This window comes from Rhipicephalus sanguineus, chromosome 4 (genome assembly GCF_013339695.2).
Source record: "Rhipicephalus sanguineus isolate Rsan-2018 chromosome 4, BIME_Rsan_1.4, whole genome shotgun sequence".
Taxonomy (NCBI): Eukaryota; Metazoa; Arthropoda; class Arachnida; order Ixodida; family Ixodidae; genus Rhipicephalus; species Rhipicephalus sanguineus.
The window spans coordinates 150,323,434-150,350,557 of record NC_051179.1 but is presented as its reverse complement, the minus strand read 5'-3'; the positions used below and the strand labels follow the sequence as shown (position 1 = coordinate 150,350,557).

General features: G+C 47.9%; 1 long non-coding RNA gene across 1 annotated transcript in view; it reads left to right on the top strand.

The window, feature by feature from the left end:
• The window catches only part of LOC125758124 (uncharacterized), a 65,378-nt gene extending 38,551 nt beyond the window's left edge, over positions 1–26,827 (top strand). Inside the window, exon 3 of the long non-coding RNA XR_007415882.1 lies at positions 26,684–26,827. This is a non-coding gene — a long non-coding RNA (uncharacterized LOC125758124). The remainder of the gene's footprint in view (positions 1–26,683) is intronic.
• The last annotated feature ends 297 nt before the right edge of the window (positions 26,828–27,124 follow it).

Below are 27,124 nucleotides of genomic sequence, written 5' to 3'. Positions count from 1 at the left end.
CATGCAGCGCCTTTTCCGCGACCACCCTTTCCCGCTTTTCCTTTCCATTCGCTACTTTAAAGAAAAGGGGAGGAGGTAAAGCACTGCCTCTGTTGCACTCCGACAAACAGAGAAGTAACACCACCTGAGCTAGTGACGGCGCCACGCGACTGTTCGCGTTAGATTTAAGGCCAAATCCCATATGAGTGAAAATGCACGCGACAGCGACCCTACGTAGATCGCCTTCGTGCAAGCTGACGCTTGCATGGGCATACCCCATACACGTGACGGCTTTGGCGAGCAAACTTCATTGTTACTGGCATGAGGCCGTCCATTTGTAATTTGTAACCTGTGTAATAGAGACTGTTCGTCGTGTGTCGTTTGATCATATTTGATATGCTCAATAAAATGCCGAATTACCGGAAAACGATGTTTTGCTTTTGCAGCGAACCTTCAAAAAGCCGTGTCGGGCCGGGTCAGGCCCGGGATTGTGTTTTCGCACGTCGGTCCGGGCCGGGCGGGCTCGCAGCTCGTTGCCGTCGGGCTCGGGCGGGCCTTCGACAAAGTCAGTGGGCCCGGGCCGGGCTCGTGCTCGGAAGTACGGCCCGTGCACAGCTATAGTTAGCACCACAACCACAATTGACGTTGCACCGATATTACGCCGGCGTAGGCTGTTTTTCAAACCAATTTATAGACCTGGTGGGGCTCAGTGGTAGAATACCTGATTGCCACGCACAATGCTTGGGTTCGATTCCTACTGGGCTCCTAATTTTCATTCTTTCCATTCGTTGAGTCAACGCTGCCCATGTTGGTTTTCCCTAACGCTCTAGCACTTACGTTAAAAATGTTTGTTCTCGCCGTTCCTGGGTCGATATAAACTGTCGATCACCTGTGGCGCATACCCGTACACCGCGGCCCGTGGTAAACGGGTATGTGCCACACGTGGTTAGTGGAAAGTGTTTGACGAGGTACGCGACAGGATTTTAAAGTTATTCATGTCATGACCCGGCAGTGACATTCGTCAAATCCTCTTACTCTCCCATGCAAGTTTTTGTCTACACCAAGTTAAGGAGGCCATAGTGAGAGCACTCAGCCGTAGGCGGCTAGATAGATAGATAGATAGATAGATAGATAGATAGATAGATAGATAGATAGATAGATAGATAGATAGATAGATAGATAGATAGATAGATAGATAGATAGATAGATAGATAGATAGATAGATACGTAGATACGTAGATAGATACACTCAAAGTGCCAGATGCTCCCTAAGAAATGCTTCGCATTTAAAAAGAAGACTCTAGGTATGCGAAACGGTAGGCCCCCTCATCGCCCACCCTTCGTGCTGGCGTCTTCTAGGATTGACAGTATTTGCTTGGATAAGGCTAACGATGGCTTATCATGCATGGCCATTCATCACATGCCGTGCGGGATGCTTCCACAATAAGGTAGGTGCGGTCGTCCGGGTAGGAGAAATCACATCGGTCTTAGCAAACCAAGGGGTGCAGCCGCTTGCACTACAATGCCCAGAAAACCCTCCTTTCCTTTTTTGCGAATTATCTCAGCCGCTGCGATTAGTAATCCGCAGTGATACAGGCGAGTCACCTGTGCCTTAAAGCTGGCGCTTACTCTGGAGCAGCATGACTATTTTAATGCGTCGGAGAAGCAAGCCCGAACAATAACCATTTTGACAAGTTTACTGAGGGAAGGTTAGAACAGTAGGATTAATTGTAGGAGCCTGGTTCACGTGTACAGCAAACATAATCACGAGTGAAATCGAGCTGAAGATCAAGGAACCCGACGGAATCCTAGTGGGAAGTATCCCAGGCAGCACAGCACATTGGTCCAATATTGTTTATATGTTGGCAAACGATGGCCCAATGATGGACCATACAAACCACTATAAAACCAATGTTGGCAAGCCAGCCTACAAGGATGCCAATAATGGTCCATCTTTGCCAGCCAACATACAATATTGGTAGTGCTATTCTTTGAGGTTGGCAAGAACGGCCCATGGTTCCCGATGTAAATACGATATTGGCAGAACCAGGCCGTATGGGTGGCAATATAGGGCCACCTTATCCGTTGGTAAAACAATATTGGTTAAGTAATGGCAGTAGATTGGATATATTGTCCAGTCAATCTGACTGGTTAAACAATATTGGACGGCCAATGCTACGCACCGGACAATATTGTCCAGACTTACACGTTGTCGCTCCAATGTCTTAAACACTGGCAAGCATATGCATGATTAATCGGCAAGAATGTTTTTTCCCCTTTTACCATCACTGAGGGAAGGTTAGCCCGAATCGAGCCACCACCTGCATGCACGCTATTATGAAAATCATTTTGTCCGGCATCCAGCGCACCTCAAAGAAGATTTCTGGTTACTTATCACCATAGGCGTGCGCAGGGTTCCCCATAGGGGGGGGGGGCAAAGGTTCGTCGCAGCGTCCCCCACCCTACTAACAGGTTCGTCCGAATTAACCGGGTTGCGGACAGGTATGGCCGAATTAACGAGAGTGTGATGCCGTTAAACAATAAACATGCTTGCAGGGACCAGAGAACGCGTCCTAATTATCCGACTTTCCGAATTAATAAGTGTGGAATTAACGAGCTTTTACTGTATAAAGATGGCAAAAACAGTCCATCGTTGTCAGCCAACAAACAAAACTGCAAATTCCAATCTATAAGAAAGGGAACAATGGCGCACACAGGGTCTTGATTTTTAGGTTGGCATTTAGTGTGGCACAAAATATATGCAAAATAGTTGGACAGAATTCGTTGTACAGATGTTGAGCAATGTAAAATAAGTACCAAGTTCTCAACTGAGTTTTGCGCGCTGTTGGAAATACATCTGTAGCGACAGAGAAGAGACCGACACCCGTGTTGCCCTGGTTCAACACTTCTTCCTTCTTTTATTGCGTGCTCACGAGCAGCCCCGCCTTACGCCCGCTTCTTCGCGCGTCTTGTGCACGGCATGGCGTTTCCCGCCAACGTTTTCCCGCGGTAGATTCAACATCCTCCCGGGGCCGCGCTGTGGTCGTTTGCATCCAGTAGGCACAGCCGCTGAGCCGTGCGCCGGACTTGATGGTCGTTTCTGTAGGCGAGCTTGAAGTATCTCGCTATGCCGTCCTTGCCTGGATACGCCTTGACCACTCTAGTGACCTTTACTGCAGTACCGGCACGTTGTCATTCTGGATAACCATAATGTCGCCAACGTGCAGTCGGAACGAAGATGGATGGCACTGATGAGCGGAGCACAGGCGAAGCAAATATTCTTTCTTCCTGCTTTTCCACAACCTTTGCAGAAGCTCGTGGTCACACCTTACAAGCCTTCGCAGGTCATGAGCGGTGGAACTATGCAAATAGCCGGTAGTTCTCGCTGGTAGCCGCAAGAAGTGCATGCCGGTTAGGAGGTACCAGGGTGTCCGCGCCCGTTCATCCTTGGTGTCCTCGCAGAGTTGCGTTAGAGGGCGGTCATGTACTGTCACGCCTCTATGGTCTTCATATGTCAATGACGGGTAACGTGAAAAGTGATGGTCAGAAAGAACAGGAAGTTCAGATGGCCACTTCCACAAGTCCTCGACGTCAGGAGGAAGAGGCTCGTCCCAGTAGATGACCTGCCTCAATTGCCGTCTGCGCTTTTCCTCCTCTGATGTTGTGGCTAGGCAGTCACGCGTCCCGTCTCCTGGGATGCCGCAGAGAGGACATACGGTCTGTCTAGGCGTTGAAGTAGCTTCTGGCAATGATGATCGTGCTGTCACTGCTATGGTCGGCAGTAGATGAGGCGATGTCGAGGTGTCCGCTGCCTCACGGTTTTCTGACACTTTCCTTGAGGTAGTTTTCTCACGTGAGATTCGTCTGTGTTCCCGACTTTCCACTTCAGCTTCAATGAACTTCAAGTTTTCCTTCATTCTCTCTTCTCTCGATTGCCCTGCAGAGTCCGCGATGTCTGTTTCGGTCTTCGTGCGCTTACGGTACAGGATAGCCAGGTCTACTGGCAATGAGCGCAACAGTACTCGGTGTGGAACAGCCGCGTTCTCTGCAAACGGCGTGCCAAGGCTGACCAAACAGCTGGTCCTGAACTCGGTTTTGTCGTGCACGTCCTGCAGCCTTGATACTTCGGACGAAGACTCCATCGGCTCAATGGCAAGCAGGCTGTCTGCGTGATCATCGACGAGATCTTTTCGGCTATACCCTTCGGTGGACACCTTGACGGCAACGTTGTAATACTTCTCAGTCAGGCGTGTTCCTTCGGTGGCTCGCCTCGTAGCGCCGGCCAAGTTAGGCTTCAAGCACTTAAACGTTTCGATGTCTGTGAGCTTGGGGTGCATGTGAGTGGTCGCCTCGTAGTGCTCCTAGAAACCCGGCGACTCACGGTTCTCGCAGCTGAAGGTGGGTCCTTGAAGTTTCGGCAAGGCGATTCGGAAGCCCAGTGCTCGTGGCCTACTGTTCCCGGCGAGGCTTTGGCCGATGGTGTCCGAGTGGGCAGCTTCCATGGAGCTGCTGGATCCGTCAATTGTATCCGCATGCCTCGGCTGGTTGGCTTCGATGACGGTAGGACCAACCGATGCACGCGCGTTCAGCGCGAACCGAAGCCTGCTGACGGCTTTCACGATCTTATCGTGATACTCAATAGCGCCCGTAATTTCCTCGTCAAACTCGTCACCGTCAAGGGCATAGGCGATCTGTTTGTCCAGTCCAGCGAGAGCGGAGTCCTTGTCGCGAAGCTCGTCGATGAGTTCCTGCAAGTCGGCGGAAGACGGTACTGTGCCTTGCAGGAGGATCTCGCTGGCCTCTGACAGGAGTCAATTAGTGGCACCGCGAAGGACGCCTCGATCTCTGCGTAACTTGTTCATCCTCGGTACGGCATCGGTGCGGAGGATGTCGGCCTTCTCCCATGTTTTCGGCACCAATAATGTAGCGACAGAGAAGAGACCGACACCCGTGTTGCCCTGGTTCAACACTTCTTCCTTCTTTTATTGCGTGCTCACGAGCAGCCCGGCCTTACGCCCGCTTCTTCGCGCGTCTTGTGCACGGCATGGCGTTTCCCGTCAACGTTTTCCCGCGGTAGATTCAACAACATCTATGAGAAAGGAAACAAAACAAAATCTCACTTTGCAATGCTTGTTGAAAGTTAAAGTTAACTGTGTGATACAGCCAGCGTATACATCGCAACTGTATAAAAACAACCAAAAACCCTACTTTTACATTGATTGAAGCTGTACATAGCGTTGACGAGTTAATGGAGTAGAATAGAAGTCATCTGCTTCGCAATGGGCCTCTGCGCTGGTGCGCCTTCTGCGCACCGCACACGCACCGAAATTATTCTCACGGCTTTATTAGCGGCAAACAATCAAAACATTTCATGTGACTTCAACCACGCTGTGTATTTTCGTGTTTGCTACACGACTGGTTGAATTACAGGATTTTAACTGCTTTGTGTGCGCGCTAGAGCGACGTGCTGTCCAAGACTACGGTATCGCCCGCGGAATCTTTAAATGATCGATGAGTTATGTTTGCACTTTGAACGCTTCACACAACCAGACGTGTTCACACTGAGTAAATGTTCTCGGTGATCGGGATTCCGGAGAAGCAGCGCGGCGCCATGTTTTGCTCCGGAATTTCACGTCCTCTCCTCGCGGCAGTGGGGCAGCGCGGTGGTCGCTGGTCATAAAACACTTGTCACTTGACGGCTGCGCCGCCCACGACGGTTCGCTTTCAATGCCTGTGAAAACGAGGGGGGGGGGGTTGAGGGAGATGGCGGGAGACGACGGCACCTCGGAAGATGCGTACGCGTTTCGGCCCCTTCTGGCCGGCGGCTATTCTTCGTCAGTCAGTGGCGGTTACTTTCCCTCGTTCGGGCTCCCAGCGTCGGCGGGCGCGCGCCCCTCAGTATTCAGTCGAGAGTCATCGGGAAAAAACGGAGTCGGATACCGAGACAGGATGCCACGATTCTACGGATACCGAGATTCGACGTCGATGCCACAGTGAGAAGGCAGCTGTCCTGTTCTTCATCGGACCTGACTGTTTTGACTTTTGAAGAGCGATCCGCAGATGAGCGCCGATGTGTTCTGACAACTCGCAAACTTTCCGCAGGATTTTTGTGTTCGTATCGCGTTCAGTAAGTCGTTTTTCTCCTTCGTCGCATGTTACTTTCCGTGTTGTTCGTAAGTGAAATATGTGCTGCGTTTATTATTGTCTACATTACCGCGTAAGTTTTTTTAAATCTGCTAGTTTGTGAATACCGATGTGGGGCTTTATTGTGCGCTGCGAAGTAGGTTGGTTAAGTTCTCGCCCTCAGCGATGTTGTCAGCATTTGCGTGTGCTATTTTGTTCTTTTCTCGCGTTGTAGTGCGTCAGCTTAACACCCTTTTTTCATTTGCCCTTCGCCGCTGGATTCGCGCAAAGAAATGATGGATTTGTAACACACAAATTTTTATTAGTTGTGAAGTTGTCGCAGACTTTCAAGCTCTTGCCGCAGTCACCTTTTAATTAATAAATAGGCGATGAACTTTCTGGTAGTTCAAGGTGGTTATGGATCTCGGCTGTATCGAATGTCTGTTCACGTGTACATGTTCATTTATTTCATTTTGTATCACGCTTCGCTTTTCACTGACTTCCTTTTGAACCTTCGGTGAACTGACAAATCAAATAAGCGCTAACACCTAGGGAGGCTGTGTGTGTTTGTGCGTGGTCCCGTTTCCCCGATTTCTAATATAAGGACGTTATTGAAGGTAATTAGTGTAGGTTCTGTGCAGCTGTTATCTGCCAGCAAGCGGTCAGCAGAACAAACGCGAAATGCGAAATTATTTTCAAAACTTGCAGTATCTTTGCCATATGTATACATGCAGAATAAACTTGTGTGTACTCTCAGCTATTGTACGCTGATTATCCCTGCTGCTTGCCTAAAAGCAAAAGCGTGGGCAATATGCATTTATTTACGTGCACAAAAATCTACCTCACGTTAAACTACACAATCAGTGGAAAATGGTTTCATTTCCAGCGTTAAACGCTGGAAATGAAAGAACGATGGTGCAGCCAACGATAAAGGCTGGCAAAAAATATTGGAGCTGCCAATATTTATACAATGTTGGCGATACGTACGACAAACAATGTTGGCTACAGCCATCCTTGCCAATATTGGAAAATCATTGGCATCCAATATTGCACCAATGCACATTTAGGTGTAGCAAACCCCGAAAAGCCAACGCAGGACCAATATTTCTGCCAATGTTTACCAACATTGTTCCGAGATTGGTCCAATGCCGGCGTGCTGCTTGGGGTATCACGTGTTTTGAAGAGGGGCGATATATATTCTTCAAGTGGAGAGCAGATGCTCTTATAAAGAGCGCCATCCAATTTACGCGGCAGTGCGTGGGAGGACAGCATGGCGTTCACATTGCAAAATACCACGATTGAGAAGTAGCGGAGCGTTAAACGATTTTTGACAGCGGAAGGTGTTAAACTGGCCACCATTCATCGCCTGGGATTTCTATGTATTTGGTACCCTAAAAAACACCTGAAAGGGAAGCTCTTCAACTCGGACGACGAACTCAAGGACGCTGTGAAGGACTCTGTCTCGTCACGGCCACAGGAATTATGGGAACAAGATATCCTTCGGCTCGTTCATCAATGGGATCGTTGTGATCACGCACATAGTGCATACATTGAATAAATTCTTTATTTCTACCCACAACGTCGTTACATACCTTTTCATTTGAACAGCCCTTGTACATATGAATACTTTCAGGATTTGTGTTCCTGGGAACAGCTGCTGTATGACTTCCTCACTTTGCTAAATACAGGTCTGTCCCCGAAGGCGCGATGCATGCCCCGATAGGCACGCCCTTGTTTTGAATGTAAACAATAATTTACTTGGACATAGTGCATTCGAGACAAACCTGCACTAAATTGCGGAAATTTCACAAGCCTAACACTGCTTGGTTATGAATATCAATCTCGCCCACGTCTTTCATTCTTTAAACGGTCGTTATTACTACCTCCCACGTAACGGGCCGTTGAAATACATCAATGAACGCAATGAGCTCCAAGATTCCTCGACCACCTTGTAAGTATACAGAAAAGGCTGTACACCCATATCGCCAAATGTAGTGTACACGTTAGTATTTATCGTTATGCAAAAAAATATTCCTTATTCTTGCTTAAAAACAGACGTTTAGTCAGTATTTCACACGTGCTCTCGATCACAGACTTGTGAAACACGCGCCTTACCTTACTGAGGCGGCCCTTAGCAAAGAAAGCTTTTAGAATACGCTCGCTCCCTCAAAGAGCTCATGAAGGTAAGGAGATATGCAGGGCTCCTCACGTAAGGTAAGTAAATGGTCTGAGGTAAGGAGCGTTTCGGAATACGGGTCTTTGTGTTTGAGCAGCTCGCTGCATGTGTCGACTATGCACAACAAATTAGCCCCTACTTTGGCTCTTCCAGCTAGCAGCTCACCCCTTTCGCAAACGCGGCTGCTGGAGCGAGCGAAGTGACCTTCATGCGCTGTGTAACTTCAACGCAGAATTTGCGGTGAAAGCACTAGATGTACGTGCAAACCACCCCCTCACGAGATAAGCGTGCGCGAAGGCGACGTCGCCCTATAGGCGTATATGGTGTGTATGAATAGCTCGCCGTTAGTATGCTGAAGGACGCATGCTCCGTGGCCGAGTCGCTTAACGCCGAGCGCTGCGGAGCGAGAGGTCGCATGTGCAAATGCCCTGTCGTGCGCTTCGGAAAATATTTCTTCTGCATTATAGTTTGCCGGCCTATATATATATATATATATATATATATATATATATATATATATATATATATATATATATATATATATATATATATATATATATAGATATATATATATATATATATATATATATATACGGAACATGACTTTGAAGCTGGCGGCAAAAACCAGCTGAGTACTGACGCATCATCACGTAACAAATAGCCACATTAGCCACATGAGTAAAATTACGTGACATCATGTAGCAACTAGTTACGTCACTAAGATCATGGAATCTCGTGTAACAGCTAGTTCCCGTGACATGTTCCCGCCAAAACCACGCATAATCTAGTGACGTAACATGTTTCCGTCAAAACCACGTAACATGTGCCTAGTGAGGGGAACTGACCGAAACCAGAGAATAGCCAAGCCTACCCACACTTAGGCCCGCAATCTGAAACGCTCCTTACCTCAGACCATTTCCTTACCTTACGTGAAGAGCCCTTCCTGTCTCCTTATCTTAAGGAGCTGCTTGAGGGAGCCAGCTTAGTAAGGTTAGACAGCAAGGGCGCGTTTCACAAGTCTGGGATCGAGAGTACATGTCAAATACGGACTAAACGTTCATTTTCTCGCAATAATGAGGAATATTTTTTTGTGTATAACGATGAATAACAACGTGTACACTGCTTTTTCGCGATATTGGCGGACATCATTTTCCGTTTATTTACCTTTCACCTTTCAACCAACAAAAAGAGTATGGTAGAGTAACCTTAGAGCTCATTGCTTTCATTGATGCATTTCAACGGCCCGTTACATGGGAGGGAGTAGTAACGATCGCTTAAAAAATTGAGGACAAGGGTGAAACCGATTTTCAAAAACAAGCAGTCCTGAGCGTGTGAAATTTCCTCAATTTGGTGCAATCCTAGTTACATGTGTATGTCTGAATTATGTTCGTTACATTCAGAAGAAGGGCGCGTCTTTAGGTTCATGCGTCGTGCCTTTGTGGAGCGACAGTGCAGTGTCTCGGGTTTGCGTTCTGAGTTGTAAGAAATGGTTGGAATATTTGAAGAATGGCTATGCACCTGGTCATAACACGTGAAAGCTAGCTTTCACCGGTGAGTATGTTTGCTAAACATGCGAGCCACGCGCTAACAATCCACTCACTCCTGCGCACAGTAAACTTGCAAATAGAGCTATTGTTTAGGCTTGCTTCTCGAATGCGTTGAACAAGTCCCACTGCCTCAGAGTAGGCACCAGCTTCCATGCCCAGGTCACTCGCTTGAAACCCTCATCACGACGGATTACTAATCTCAGTAGCTGTGTCAATCAGCAGAAAACTCAAAGCGGACGGCATGTGCAATTATTTCCCACCCCACAGAAGCTTCGCGGTTTATCAAGAAGCAGCATTCCTACAAGGAATTAAGCATTTCTTTACGACGTGAACTACCGTAACCAACTTGTGGTATGTACGATAGGCATCGTGCACAGAATCCACTTAAACTGTTCTACTTGTTACGCGGATAAAACTCAGATCGCAGATGTTGAAACGATAAACTGATAATATGCCAACAATGTTAGGAACGAAACAAAGGGTTTCCTACACCCCTGGGTTTGCTCAGACCACGGCGATTTTCTCCTGCTCGCACGGCTGCCCCTGCATCATTGTGTAAGCAGCTCGAATGGCATGTGAAGGATGCCCATACATAAGTAGCTATATTTACATTTATGCGAATGAGAGCTCTCATTACTGCGGCACGCCAGCACGATATCCCTCTGCCTTCTTTTTTTCTCTCTTTCTGTAAAATTGCCCACGGAAGAAAATAAAAACCAAGCTTGAGGTGGCAGTAACCATTCCATCTACGTCGTTTCTGCGTACCTTGTCCTCTTCGCGTTGCGCCATCCGAACGAAAAAGTTTGACAGCCGTTCAACCGAAGTTTGGAAAACATGCCTAGGAAGCAATTCTTCAGCGACGGCGAGGAGGACATATTTGCCGATCTCGTTCAAAAATACAAATCATCGATCGGACACAGTGTCTACAAATCGGACACAGTGTCTCTGACAAGACAGCAAAAAGCATGGGAGGCCTTGGCTGCCGATGTCAACAACGTGTAAAATGTGCGGCCGCGCACTATTCGCCAGTTGCGGAAGCTGTGGGACAATCTGAAGCGCTGGAAGAAAAAAAAAGCTTGCCCCCCTGTCGGCGGACCCGAGAGTTCACAAAATACTGCAAAGAAGCAACATCTCAGGCCAAGAAGCCAGGTAAGGAGACACGAAGGTTGCCCCAACGCTACCTTAACCTGAGGAGCACTCAGGTTAACTGAGGCCTTTCAGTGAGGGAACCTTGGTATGGAGTGTTTCTGAATACGCGATAAGGCGTCCTCGAACAGTTAAGGTCCCCTCACTGAGGTAAGGAGCATTTGAGAATGCGGGCCTTAATACAACTAGCAAAAACTTAGCATCTCTTAAAATCTTGGCTGTACTAGCAGCAACTTACATTACTACCAATAACTAACACTACCTCTGCTGTTGGTTCCACTCTTGCCCGACTAGTGCGAGCTACGCACATTTTATTGCGATATCAAGTATAATGACACTCTCTACGTCATGTCCCGTATATATTCAAAATTCATAACGTCCCCCGTGCACCGTTTGTTCTATCCGCGTGAAAAAGCGTGCGAGCGGCGGCGACGAGCGGTGCTGAAACAGAGGTGAAACGAGCCCGCCCATTTCGTCGATCGGAAGGCGCATCTGATAAGATCCACCCGCGTTTCAGACCTGCAGTCGGGTGCTGAAGCAGGTAGGAGACACCCCACCCGTCTTGAACGAGCATGAAAAGGCGCAGGAGGGGGGGGGGTCGCTTGGCGAGCAGCAACTGCGAGCTTTTATTGATTATAAGGGTGCCCTCGCGCTCACTGGCGCGTGCTATCTCGGCATGCATCAGCGCACGGCTCGTGTGCCTTTTTACGTGCTGCGCTGTCAACGGTAGGTTCGAAAACGGCATTTCTCCCTTGAGCGGACGTATTCTCTTACACCAGCACTTTGTAGACTTACGCGATATCGAACAGAAAAGAGTTAGCTTCCAGCCTTATTTTGTATAAAATTGCAATTTGATGCTATCACATGTTTTGCTTCACCGTTGCAGTGAAACTCATTTCTATTGTTTTTACAAAGCAAACATCTTTATACTTCGTTTCCCAGGACTTCCGGTTTGGTGCATCTGCTTAATCAGACTGAACAGTAGAATTCAGCTCAGTGTTGCGTCACCTCCAGAATTGGACCACGTTTATGGCCTCGTCTGATCTTTAGGATGGTTCGGCACTTTCGTTACTATGCAGCGGTGAAAAAGAAATACAGTCGTTTTTGAACATTTATATAACAAAATGAAAATGTAATAAAGAAATCGATTGTGTGGCTGTGGTCGGAACGTCCACCACAGCACACGAAAAGAAACAGGTGGCAAGCGTCCCGCTCTCTGAGGCTTAAGGTTCCTGAGCAGCGGTAGCGACTTCCAGGAGGTGCCTCGACCATCACGGCCTCGATTCCCGTCTCGGACGCCGTTCACACGGAGGTGTGACGGTTGCACGTGATGGTCCCGTCCAGCACAGCAACATCTGTGTCATGCTGGGACACTGCTCCGCACAGCTCCGTTGCGTCAGCTCAGCAAACGGCCTTCCTCGTCTCGGCCAGGAACACCGCCAGGCCCAGTTCAAGTGCGGTAACTCAGGGACCAGCGGCCGACGTCCAAGCCTGGAACAACGCTCGGCACAGCTCAGGTGCGGCAGCTCGCGGACCGGCGACCCTTGATTCAGTCAGTGTCTCGAGTATTGCCACCTGGGGCCTCGAAACCTCGGCCACCACCGAGATCGCCCGGCTCCGCGGTCCTCCGTATCGGGCCACACACGTCTCGCCCGGTAGACCCTCTCGTTCGCCCAAGAGCTCGGGACTGCAGTCCGCCTGATGATGAGGATGAATACATCTTGTTTATGGTGATCACCCGCAAAGGGGTTGGGCCAAGAACCAGGTTGCAGCCTTTTTGAGTTAAATACCTATGAAGATAAAGACAAACGCTGTAACTTTAGACTAAAAGAGAAAAAAAAACATAGCTCATATTTGAAAATTTCATAGAGCAAACAGTCAGACTATTAGATGTGATGTTTGACGGATGTAACAATGGGTTGTAATTAAAAATTCGGCAGATCCCACGTACCGTGCGGATCGATGTTATGAGAAGCATGCGCAGGAAGGCGGCTGTGTCACGATTTTTCACATTGAGCGAAACGTTGCGGAATGGCGCTAGAGAAATGTGCAAACGCCATACGCACACACATATTTTGAAGAGTCGCACATGTGTTATATAAGCAGTTGCTTAGAGTTCCTTAAAGGTGCCAACAGCAGCGTAGGTGCTACCAACGCCAGTGCAGTAAGCTGATATTTAGTGCTTATATTCTTCAATACTGGACAGCGCGAATTCGAATAGCAGAGTGAAGGAACACAGATGCACAAGACAGGTGCTACTCGCAACTAAGTTTTATTCAGAAAAGATTTCCTATATATATATATATATATATATATATATATATATATATATATATATATATATATATATATATATATATATATATAATATATATATATATATATATATATATATATATATGCAGCCGAGTGACACGCGCACACGCACTGCACGTACGTTACAGTCACAGTTGCAGTTGTTAGAGTGAGTTGTAGTTGTTTAGGCATTATTTTACGTATTCGTTATGACGCAGAACGCACGCACGTTTCAGGAACCCGTGCGCATGTGTAAGAAGAGGTCCTGCAGTTATTGAATAAGGTGATTATCGCCGTGATCAGTGAGCACGAGCAGCTGGACATGCCTTCTTGTCGGATCCGTTCGTGATTGCGGCTACGAACGGTCGAAGTGTATAGTAGAGATATAGTAGAGCTGGTGGAAACCGCGGGTGGCTTTTACGAACAAATGATCTATGATGCCTCCTGTCCTGGACGTGGCACCGAGGTGTTGTGATGCCCTGTCCACATTCAAGCCGTATTTCATGCCGTCTAAAAACCTGGCGTTGGGTTCTGATAAATGAATGCTGAAGTCACCGATAATAATTAGGGACATGGTCCTCCCGGCGGAGTTATTGCAGGAAGCATTCACCTTGTTTCTGGCGTAATCCACGTGGTCGACCTTGCGGACCACGCGCCCAGCGTCTTCCATCGGTGCTCTGTCTTGAGCTCCTAACATTCCTTGCGTCTACCACTGTGGTGTAGTGGTTAGGGTGCTCGGCTGCTGACCCGAAGGCCGCGTGTTCGATCCCAGTCGCGGCATTCGCATTTCGATGGAGGCGAAATGCTAGAGGCCCGTGTACTGTGGGATGTCAGTGTACGTTAAAGAACAGCAGATGGCCGCAATTTCCGGAGCCCCCCATTACGGTGTGCCTCATCACTATATCGTGGTTTTGGTGCGTGAACCCCCAACAATTACTATTATTGTCACTTTCCTTCCGTGTGAATGTGTATGTTCGCGGTTACTGCGTTGATTGAGACTGTTATCACATGTGGCACATACCCGCATAACACGAACTCTGGTATGAGAGTATATGCCACACGTGACTGAGGGAAAGGGTTTCATGACGTACGCGACAGGTATTTTGCGTTATTCATGTCATCACCAATGAATCGTGTTTGTCATACACTCATCATTGGTATTTTACAACCTATGGAGGTGACAGGGAGAGCGCCCAGGTCGTAGGCGGCTAGATAGATAAATACGTACAAAGAAACGCCCAAAGTGCCTGAGGTTCGCTAAGAAATGCTTCGCATTTCATAATGAAAATAAACCAATATACACTAGCATGGTAATCTTTGTCTCTCCTTTATGTAATCGAACACTGCAGAGTGGACCTTCTGTGGCTAAAGGTTAAACGTAACCCTTACCCGTCAGTGCAAAGAGGCCATGACTGAAGGTGTACGCCTAGCAAAAGAGACAGCATCCGTCTCGTCAAATTAAATGCTAGAAGCCTGGTAAATAAAACTGGCGACCTGGAATACATTCTAGCCAATTATGATCCACAAATTGTCACAGTTAATGATACGTGGCTAAATCCTGATATTCCAGACAAGGTTATAGATAATGCGTAATGATCGTGAATCCCGAGGAGGTGGCGTTGCCACAGTTGTTAAAGGTTATGTTGAATGCATCCCTTTACAAGGAATTCAAAACCACGAGAGTGTATGGTGCAACGTCAGAATTGGCAATGCCTTTGTTCTCCTCGGGGCTATCTGCAGAGCGCCTAATACATCGGCTTCACACTTGCAAGATATCAAGACTTATTTAGATGAACACAAGACGCGAAATGGTCGTATTATTTTTTGGGACATTTCAACTTACCAGATATTGACTGAGTTGACTGAGTTTCTTTTACCGTAGGTTCACAAGAATGCTCAAAGTGCGACACTCTCATTGATGTAGTTTTGCACATGACTTAACGCATATAGTTCATGAATACAAACGAACGGCAGGCTCAGCGATGTCTACCCTTCATTTAGTATTTCTGGCCGGGTGCTTTGGTAATTATGAATTAGCAGTTGACAAAGGAATATAGGATCACAAGCTAGTATTCGTTCAAATAAAACATGTAGCTGCGCGTACCAAACTTGAAGAACGCCTCGTTTACGTGCCTAACTTTTCGAAAGCACATGACACAAGTATAATCGATTATCTTTCATATTCATTAGATATTTCAGCATTGACACTGACCTCAAAGTGATGTGGGTAAAATTTAAAGAAATCATCTTCCATAGCATGACAGCTTCATACCTGTTACAAAGAAAACGACAAATAAACGGAACCCCGGGATTACCGGCAATATTATTCACCTCAAGCGGAGGATCAGTCGCGAACGAAAAAAAAGAAAAAAGAACCAACGCAACCTCTCAGACGTGTCAACGCTCTTACGCACCGTGCTCAGAGGGGCCAAAAATAAATACGTATCCCACAAAAACCCCCACAACCTTCATGAAGTTATCTCCGTAACGAATTTGGCGCTATTTATCGGGCTGCGATAAGGACTCTTACAGCATAGACGCAAACGATGCGCTTGTGACTGACCCTGCGGTGATATCGCCATGCTGTAATTCATATTTTCATTCTGTGTTTACTCCTCCAGACAAGGTTGGCTCTCCACCCCCTCTTACACATCAATGCCTTTTGCGCACCGATGGCTTATATAGCAGTAACATACGATGGAATTCTATCTTTTATTTTACAAATGGAGGAAAAGAAATCTGTTGGCCCGAACGAAATACCTAAGAAGTTTTTTACGACGATATGTGGAATGGGTAGTCTACTATTTGGAAATAATATTTACGGCCTCAATCACAGAAAAACAACTTCAGGACGACTGGCTAGTGGCCAGAGTAATCCCTATGCATAAAACAGGTAACAAGCTGCAAATTGGAAATTATCGTCCCACATCTTTGACTTGGGTTTACTGCAAGCTACTCCAGCATATAACAGCTAAGTCCATATACACCTACTTTGAAGAAAGCAGTATCTTTTTTTTCTAAACTAGCATGGGTTCAGAAAACGCCTTTCTACCACCACGCAGCTGATGGAAACCATCAACGACTTTTCTACCGCTTTGAACAAGAAAAAAACAACTCGATGCGGTTTCTTCAGTCTTTTCAAAAGCCCTCGACAGAGTCATTCACTCTCTGTTGATCAGCACTATGACACAAATGGGAATCGATCGCCATTTAGTAGTATGGATCGACGCATATCTGTTCAGTTGAACTCAGTATGTGGAAATAAGTGGCATAAAATCGAGCACCCTATCAGCTCAGGTGTACCGCAGGGCTCCGTCTGTCTGTCTGTCTGTCTGTCTGTCTGTCTGTCTGTCTGTCTGTCTGTCTGTCTGTCTGTCTGTCTGTCTGTCTGTCTGTCTGTCTGTCTGTCTGTCTGTCTGTCTGTTTTGGGCTCTGTCTTATTTTTGGCATACATTAATGACATCAGTTCTGATATCAGTGAAGAGGTCACTGTGGGTTTGTACGCAGATGACTGCTTAATATACCGTGAGATCAATGACGTGAGTGATCAAAAATCACTGAGCGATGCTCTGGCTGCGATTGAAGCGTGGTGTAAAAAGCGGAAAATGAAAATAAACGAACAAAATCAGTTGTCTTCAAGGTATCCAACAAAGTAAAAAACGAACTGGATCATAAATACTTTTTGAACTCCCAAATGCTCGCTACAGTTGACATAGGAATAACTGTCGCGACGAAGATAAGCTGGAAAACGCATATCGCAAATGTCACAAGGGCTGCCGAAAAGAAACTTTGGTTTCTGCGCAGAAAGTTGAAGCTTGCACCTCAATCTATCACTCAAACCGCGTTTCAAACATGTGTTAGGCTAACGCTGGAATACGCAAGCATTATAATTATGTGATCCGTTTCAAGTAGGTCTAATAAACGAACTCGCAAAGGTAATAAGAAGGGCTGCACGGTTTATTTTGTCTAAATATTCATCTACTGACTCGGCATCAGCAATGTTGAAACTGCTTAAAGGGGTCATGAAGCACCCCTTGGGCTGATTGAAAAAAACACATCCTGCGGAAAGCTGACACGGCTATGAACTGCTCTGCCAAATATTACAGTCGTGCGCGCCGCGTAATGGCCACAAGCGGAGCGCGAAGTTGCCGTTTCCCCAGGCACCCTCTTTTCAAACAGAGGCCGGTTCTCACTCTCGTCGGTGGGCGGGGTGTCTGTCCGCTGTACGTCGCAAGAGACATAGCATGCTTATTGGCCGATAGCCGACGTAAATCGAGAGCGGCGTTCGGATCAGATGCGCTTCTTGCCGCGGGGCGCCGCCACTTGCCGGCGCCGCACTCCTCAGTACACGGTAGCCGCACTCGCGCGAGCGAATCACAGCGGGAGAGCGATCGCGTTTCATGACGCGCGCTGACGTAACTTCTTTCCCCCATGCCATCCCTCCCTGTCTAGCTTCCAGTGCGCTCGTCGGCACGAGAAAAGAGAGAAAGCGCTGGGAGCGTGCGCCAAACCCCCGTAACTCCGCTGATTCTTGACGGATTCGAGAAATTTTTGCGGCAATCGATTCGGGAGGCAGTACACTCCGATACTGAGGCCATTAGATCATTACTTGGAAAAGTGGTTCATGACCCCTTTAAACTACCATCATTATCAGAGCGGCGCCTAGTATTAAGAATAAAATTTCTGTTTTTACCTTCGAATCACCAATTTAACATTGATATTTCACGCGACCTAGCGCCTCAGCTAAAGCAAACCCTCAGGAAAAAGCATGGCTTCATGTTCGTTAGCCACAACTACATATCGACGCATATGCTAATTCATACCTCGAACTTTAAAAGACTGGAACGCCCTGCCATCATCGGTTCTGCAGTGCACCTCAGCAGAAGGCTTCAAAAATTGCATAATAGCGGCATTACAAACCTGAGTGCTGATGCTTTCTTATTTTTTTGCATAGTGTGCATGTTTTTTTTCTCCCCCCCCTCTTTTTTTACGACTAAGCACACATTGGCTGCATCATAAACAACTCATGTTGCTGTTCAAGTACTCATTTTTTATTTCTTTTGACTGACGGACTGACTTGCCTTTGTAATATTTGGTTCATATTTTGATAACTACTGTTTAAATTATGAGTATACTTGTATTTTCATGTTTGATATTGTATTCATGTAATTTGTATTGTAACACCCACTTTGTTGTTATGAAGCCTTACAACCCAATCTCTAACGGCCGTATGGCCAACAGTATTGAGAATAAAAAAATAACCTAATGTAATGCTACCAAATGATAAAATTTGCACAACATTGATTTGTAATCCTAACTTTTGAAAGGGAGCTACGAGGCACCCTTTTTTTTCTGAACACTGCGAGAGCGCCTCGTGGCACAGTGCTTCTCTTCCTTCTTTCTCGGTGCTGGCTTGTCTGCTCTCACGTTGTCGCGGTATTTACACGTGACCCGTCGTAAAATGGTCGTTCCATGACAAGGCAAGGCCTGCTCACGCATCCGGTAACAGACACTCTGATTTTAGAAAAGCAGCACTAGAAAGTTCGCTTCTAGCACTCACTCAATCATTTCATAGTAGACGTACCTGCTCTTTGAAATGATTCTTTAGGTCGTCTGTCAGATGGTTCGGTATATTGAAGCGAAGAAGAAAGAGGAACGTGCATGCCATGTAACATGACATAGGGAATCATGTTCGAATAAAGGCGACATGCGAACGAGCTGCCTGTACCATCCCTGAAACCTCTCCTGCCCTCTTCTACGAACCCTGCTCTTTCTACTGAAAGCACTCCCATCACAGCCCACGCTGTGTGTGCATACCTCTCTCGCGCTACAAGAATTCTCCAACAACATAACAATATATTGTCGCGGTGCAACGCGACCAAACAAAAAGGACAACTTGCGACAGAGAAGCAGCGTGTTCAAATCAGCTGAACAGAAAAACGTCTTCCTCGTCTTTCACACCGAAAGCTACTGTCCCACTAGTCGGAGTCTGTGAAACCTCGCCATCGTCATCGTCGTTTATGTTTATACACGTGTCACTTGCCTCTCCTTAACAGAGCATCGCCCCGATGCTAAACCAGAACCACCGTTGTATGGAAGTGCACAGTCAGTCGGTGACATACGGTTTCATGCGTACCACATGCACAAGTTCAGGCCGGTGCTGGCGACGCCTTGTGCAATAGGGACTGTCGGGGACGACCTCGTAGGTTACGTCACTCAGCTGTCGCGATACACGATATGGCCCGAAGTATCACCTTAACAGTTTCTCAGACATTCCACGTTTCCGTATGGGCGTCCAAACCCACACTCGGTCGCCGGTTGCGTAGGTTACTATTCTTCGGTCGGCAATTATAGCGGCCTGCATCGTAGTCTTGTTGCTGGCGGATCCGTAATCGTGCGAGCTGCCTAGCTTCTTCCGCCCGTTCAGTAAACACGTCGGCGTCCGTGTCAATCTCGCCCCATTCGTGTAGTAACATCGCATCCAACATCGTCCGTACCTCCCGTCCGTGAACGAGGCTGAATGGAGTCATGCGAGTCGTTTCTTGTTTAGCTGTATTGTACGCGAACGTGATATAGGGTAAGATTTCGTCCCAATTTTTATGTTGAGCATCCACGTACATCGAAAGCATGTCTTCAATAGTCTTCTTTAAGCGCTCTGTTAATCCGTTAGTTTGCGGCTGGTAGGCAGTTATCTTACGATGAGTCGTGCCACTTAACAGCAAGACATGGTCTAACAGAGCTGCCGTAATGCGGTTGGTTCCGCGGTCCGTAATCACGACGGCTGGGGCACCATGTCGCAGTACAACATTCTCTATGAAAAATCTCGCGACTTCTGCCGCTGTGCTTCTTTGGATTGCCTTTCTTTCGGCGTACCGGGTCAGATAATCCGTTGCGACGATAACCCAGCGGTTCCCTGCAGTAGAAGTAGGAAGTGGACCCAAAATATCCATTCCGATCTGGGCAAATGGTGTTCGTGGGACTTGGACAGGTTGCAGCAGGCCGGCTGGTTTCGTCGGAGGCGACTTGCGTCGCTGGCAGTCGAGGCATGTACGAATGTGGTGCTTCACGGCTGTGGTAAGCCTTGGCCAGTAGTATCCTTGCCGAACTCTTGCCAATGTGCGCGTGTAGCCTAAGTGACCAGAAGTCACCTCTATGTGACATGCTTGAAGCACTTCAGTTCGAAGGGTTGCAGGAATGACGAGCAAATAGGGAGGTCCAATTGACGAGAAGTTTCTTTTGTAAAGGACGCTGTTCCGTAAACAAAACGACGGCAATACTCGTGCAAAAACCCTGGGTGCACTCTGAGATTGTCCCTCTAAGTAATTAATTAAGCCAAGCAACTCAAGAAGTCTCTTTCGTTCGTCCTTTGGCAGGGTAGTACCAACGTCAAGAACGGGTGCTGCTTCTTGTTTAGGCGCTTCGTCCAGTATCGATAAACAGCCTTGGACTTCTACAATATTGTCAAAGTAAGCGACGGCTGTGCCCTTTGGAAGGTGCCGGCGCTCAGCACTAAAGTTGGTGAGGGGCAAGTTTGTACGTCCACCAGTAACAATGACAATACTTCGTGCAACTGAAAAGCCATGGCTAAAGAGCAGCGAGCTGATTTGGTCGGCAATGCCTTCGCCGTCGAACGGTGCGTCCCCTGCCACCGAAACAAGAGTGCATGACCGTGGCGGGACAACCACATCATCATCAGGTAGACGCAGAGGTTGATGTGTCGCCCCAGAACAATCGGCTAAACCAGGGCTATTGCGGAACGTTATTAAACTGTCCGGGATGTTGATGACGGCGCCATATTCTCTCAAGAAATCCATGCCAATAATTAGGTCTTTGCAACATGAGGCGAGGACAACGAACGTCGCCACGAAAGAACCACCACCGATGTTGATTCTCGCTGTACACCTTCCAATAGGCATCAGTAATTGGCCTCCTGCGGTCCTTAGGTGAGGTCCCGTCCACGGCGTCTTTACATTCTTGAGGCGTACGGCGAGGTCTTCACTTATTATAGAAAAGTCGGCACCGGTATCAACTAAGGCGGTCACTTGTTGTCCGTCCACGAGAACGGCAAGGTCTGCGGTCACAGTTTCGTCGGTGTTACGTTGTGTCGGCTTTACGGCGTCCTGTGGTGAGAGTAATGGGGGCTTTTTTTCGCCGTCTTGACGGCCTGCAACCTTACCCCCGGAGGTCGCCGCCTTCAGTTTCCCCGGCGTGGGCTGGGTGACCTCCTTCCTCGGACGTCAGCAAAAGTGCGGCGGTGCGATGAATGCGAGTGGGCAGGAGACGGAGAGCGTGGTCGATGTCCGAAACCCGGCTGGTAATCAGGCATGCTCTCGTCGTCACTGGTACTGCGGTCGTCAAAATGGGGTCGAGGCGCTGGAGGTCCTTGAGAACCAGTGTCGTCGCGGCGCGATACGTAGTCGTCGTTGGCGCGTCGACTGTCAGACCAAGGGCTAAGAGGGCGAAACGAATCGACGCGGTGCCAGCAATGACGGGAAATATGGCCCACTCCTCCGCAGTTAAAACAAAGTGGACGCCTATGTACGGTGCGCCAGGCGTCTGTTTTGCGAAGCTGTGGACGTCGCAACGGCTCCTCTTGTGGCGAAGGCCATGGCATACCAGCGGATGGCTGGTCGTATGGCGGCAGGACGGCAGGTCGCCTCGATGTGTCCTCCTGCGGCGGTGGCCAAGGAATGGCGGCAGATGGCGGGCGGTACGGCGGTGGAACGGGTGGTGGGCGTCGAAGGGCGGCGGCGTAGCTCATGGGACGCTGATCTTGAGGAGTATCAGCCGTGGAGAATGCTTGGCGGATTTCGTCGCAGACGACTTCAATGACAGACGCTATGGGCGTTTCCGTTACCGGAGTCCGCAACTTCTGCAGCTCCTCGCGAACAATCTCTCTGATCAAGTCACGCAAGGAGCTGTGATTGTCAAACGTCATGGTGGCGGCATGAAGTTGGGCGCTGCTGTATAAGCGGTCGTACTGTCGGCATCGTTGGTGAAGTGCCCGCTCGATAGCCGTAGTCTCCTTGATAAAGTCCGCCACGGTGCTTGGCGGGTTGCGCAGAAGTCCGGCGAACAACTGCTCTTTTACGCCGCGCATGAGGTAGCGCAACTTCTTATCGTCGGTCATATGTGGGTCAGCTCTACGAAAGAGACGGGCCATGTCCTCGGCGAACATCGCGACTGTTTCATTGGGTTTTTGAACCCGTAACTCTAGTAGTTGCTGGGCGCGGTCCCGTCGATCGACATTGGCGAAGGTGTCAATCATCTGCTGTTGAATGTCGCGCCATGTTGACAGACTGCCTTCGCGGTTTTCATACCAAGTACGAGCGCTGTCGTCAAGGTAGAAATAGGCGCGGGAGAGCTTTTGCTCAGCAGACCACTGGTTGACCTTGGCAACACGTTCATAGTGCTCAAGCCAGTCTTCAACGTCTTCGTGTGCGCCACCACCAAAGCGATCAGGCACCAGCGGTTGAAAAAGCGTTACATGAGATGGGTTGGGAGGACCGCTGGCTTGCAGTACCTGTTGTGGGCTGGCGTTGGCCATTGGTAGTGGTAAGCGGCGCCGTGTGGAGGGTTCCGGCGAGGGGGTGAGCTCGGGAGCAAGGCCGCGCAGCCGACGACTGAAGCGATGCACGGGAGTTGCGATAGCTGCGTCCTGGCTGGATGAACGACTCCCAGAGGGAGTGTGGAGCATCAGGCAGGGTTGCGGTCCAGCACCTCCACCAGTGTCGCGGTGCAACGCGAACAAACAAGAAGGACAACTTGCGACAGAGAAGCAGCGTGTTCAAATCAGCTGAACAGAAAAACGTCTTCCTCGTCTTTCACACCGAAAGCTACTGTCCCACTAGCCGGAGTCTGTGAAACCTCGCCATCGTCATCGTCGTTTATGTTTATACACGTGTCAATATAATGAATGAAATTATTGCACTACATGCACGAGTCGGTGTAGATTTAGTTTTAACAGCCTTGTTTGCAAATCAGGATTCCGGCAGTGCGTGCTAACATCATAAGCAAAAGCATCAAGAAAGTGAGCATCAGCGTAGGTTCGCTTGTTGCCTTACGAACGTGTAGTGGGCCCTTCGCTGATTCGCAAAAGGATGAATTATGCCGCAGTGGGCACCTAGGAACTGTACTTGCAATAGGGATTTTGGTGTAGTTCTTAACAGCCAATGTTACGCGCACAGACGTTAGTTTCCTTGTGGCATGGTTCAGGCATCCACCGAGAACCGAAGCCATGCTAGCAATTGAGAAGGAGACGCGCACGGGCCCGATTAGGCTATCGCGTTATACTCTTGAAGGTGAAGCGCCAGACTCCCCCAAGTTTTTTTAGTCTGTAGCTCCAACTTAGCAGTCTAGGACAGACATGACAGTAAGACCGCTTCAAATATTGCTGAAAAAAGTTGTGCTATCGTATCTGAATTTGGGAAGTGTAGTTACTGGACTGATATTGCACGATAAAAAAAAAAACTGGTATGCTTCAAGGCGCTTGGAGCACTGCGCAGTGCGATGAAATGGTTGGTGTGCGCAACTTATGTGGATTTATTGCACACTTATTGCGGAAAAAAAAACTTATGCAGATTTATTGCTTCACGCCGATACCGCAGATATTGTTCGCTGTATTCAGAAAATGGCAGCTTTTTTGACTAGATAATTATTATGAATGTTTCTTTCATTTACATTTTTGTGACCATGAGGAAACTTCTCATAATGGAACATGTTTATAATTTACCAGAAAAAGTCAGTAGCGCTTCCCCCATCAGTGAAATGCGGGCAAGCGAACCTTCGCTAGGTGTGCGCCTGCTTTACCTACCGCGCTTCCGTCTCTCTTTCTTTCGCACTGCGCAATGCTCCCTCCTTAGGTAAGTGTTCAGTTTTATTACAATCAGCGGTCGTTACCGGAACGTTCTTTTTCTGGTTGAATCGTCATGGTGTCTTTTATGTTGCCACCAGTGTTCTCAAGCTTCTAGAACGGCCTTACGAAAGGACCACCACGCTATCATGAAAACTCGGGTTAGGCCTTCAATTTTCTCCACGTCGCAATTCTCTTGAAATTTGCGATTCCTGGTATCAACCTCACGCGTTGTCCAACAATTCGGTTTTAGTCCGCTAACAGGAAACATTTTAATGAAGCGCTCATAGCAAGTGTACTGCTTGCAATTTATTTTTTGCTCCGGCGGTAGAACGTATTCGTATGCTTCGGTTCAGTTCAAATCGGGCAAGCATGGGTAAGCACGTTGCCTAGTGGTCACGGCACTCGCTTCAGACATGGCAACACGGGTTCAAACCGCAGTCCCGGAGAGAGAATTTATTTAGTTCTATTTATTATTTCTTTGGTGCGCGCCAGTAGTGGGTAAGGTGGATTTTTGGTGAGCGCATCACACGCTTCTTGTGCGGCGTTGAATTTCTGGAACGTCTCCATCACCACCATTACAAGACAGTCGATACAAGCTTCGCTTGGAAAAGACTGACACTTTCATGAGTAATACATTGAAACTGGGACCTTTTTAGGTGCATATACTAGGTAATAAATTGCTGCTTCTATCAATACGGCAGAAGTTTATGCCAAATGTTAGACAAAACATTCACATTGCGAGTTCAGTTGCGCAGTGTTCCTGTCCAAGAAAGGTTTGCTTCTTTGATTGCTACATTGGTACAATGAAAAAAAATTGAGGAGTCATGGCACCCTGCGAAGGTGGATCAGGAGCGAAGCTGTTTAGCACACGGCACAGAGGCTCAGTTGCCGAACGCACACCTTGCAACTAAATCTGAAATGTCTGCCCCACGAATTATTTTTCTTACACTGCACTCTGCCCAGAAAGTCTTTTCAATTCCCCACGTGTACGCTCCTTTATACTTGGCTATTTGGGCAGCATGCGCCTTTTTGCCGAGATATGTGTCTTCTGTCTGGCTTGCCACACACGCTTGCCGTTTCGTGCACGATCTTTTTTGATGTTTCTCGCCCCTGTGTCTCCTTCGTCATTTTTAGTGGGCCACTGGCGAGTAGTGGCGTTTGCCCAACCTCTTTGATGCAAAAGTGCCTTACGGGTTTCCGCACGCAAACGAACAAATTTCATAGCCATAACAGCTTCGATGTGAAATTGTAGCAGACCTTCTGTACAATGACTGTCTAGGTGGCGTCACAAGTTTAAGAGGCACTCAATATGAATTTAGGAATTATTAAGGTGCGGGATTTCAGATGCCGCGCATCGCGTTACGATTGCATCGTACTTGCAACCACATTACACAGACACCGCCTGGACTCCAGGGAATGAATCCTTACACGGCAAGTAAGAGGCACACGCCCGCGCAAAAGCTTATGCATACCACAAACCCCGACAGGAATTGGATGAGCAACTCCATTAATCTGACATCACTGACTACCAGTCCTGCAGCACAATCTCCACTCTCGAGCAAACTGCACCGCCACACAACTTTTTCACACAAGGAGAAGCTGCAGCTCGACTCACACTTGAGTCACGTATAACACTGAAGCCCTGGCCACTCTACACTATACACTGTATCCTATAAATGCCCACAGTACTAGGAACACGCAAGCCACTACAGTATATAATGGACATACTCTGGCACGTCATAGCTCAACACATGGCAATGTGACACATCACTGTCTAGCTCGGACTCGACATTCAGCTCGAACAGGTCTGCGAAGCAAGAACGGCAGCTAAAGCCCTTTCACTAAGGTGCGTATTTGGGCCGGTTGGTACATGTTCAACGAAACGAGAAACAGCGCGACACACGGGACAGTGAAAGAGACGGACCAAGCGCTGACTTACAACCAAGGTTTTATTCCGTACATGGGGGTATATATAGCACACGCAGCATGAAAGGAAGGAGATGAGAACAGTGACGTGTAACTTTGTTCACGAATTCTATGAAAGCTTCTGAAAAATAAAACCATCATCCACTAGACAGATAGGCAATTTCCCTGGTGAGGAGCGCTAACGAAGGCACACTCACGCACATATCACCTTTTTTGTCAATGCAAAATGCCTCATAAATCTCACGTGCTCGTTGATCCCTGAATCGCCGAAGTATCTTACATTGATCGAACATTGCATGACAGCCGCATACGGAGCTGTGCGCAGCTAGGTGGCTGCCCACAGAACCCCGCATTAGATTGCGGTGTTCGCTGAGGCGGTCATTTACACACCGACCAGTTTGGCCGATTCCTGGTTCATGCTAGCGCCTCCATATGGTTTTCTTCTCTAGAACAGAACAACTACTTTATTATGAAGTACCACGTCTTATTCGCGGATTTGGACGAATATCTCTATCTAAGCGTCGCCCACGGGCCCCTCAGCTCTGGCAGCTTCCTCCCGAAAATATGGCGCATACCTTCGGCTTTGACTGTGCCTTCAAAAAAACTAATTATTTTCCTCATTCGTGAATTTTACAGGTGTGCCACAACGCAAGCGATCCTACACCGGACTGCGGACCTGGTTGTCAGTGTGTTTACAGGGGCAACGATACGGCTAGCGGGGCAAAACTAATGTATTGCTCTGGTTGAGAGAATGCAAATCTCTAATAAAGTATTGTGCAGGAATGAAGTAATACTTCTTAATGCCGCACAAAAAAAGAGAGTGTTGCGCTTGACTTGATTTTGCTACATCTGAACATGTACCGGCATCCAATGATACTCACTTATTTTTATTTAAGTATTGGCAGCGAGATCGCCCTATAGGGGGCAGCACCGTCGCTCCGTTAGTGTGGATATGGGTTTTGTGCGCTGCGTGGAACTTTACGGGGATGGTGTTTTCACATCCTGATTCTGTTCCGTATCCGCAGAAAACTTTTCGTGTTCGATGGTGAGGTTTTCTTCGGTGCCGCAATGCCGTAC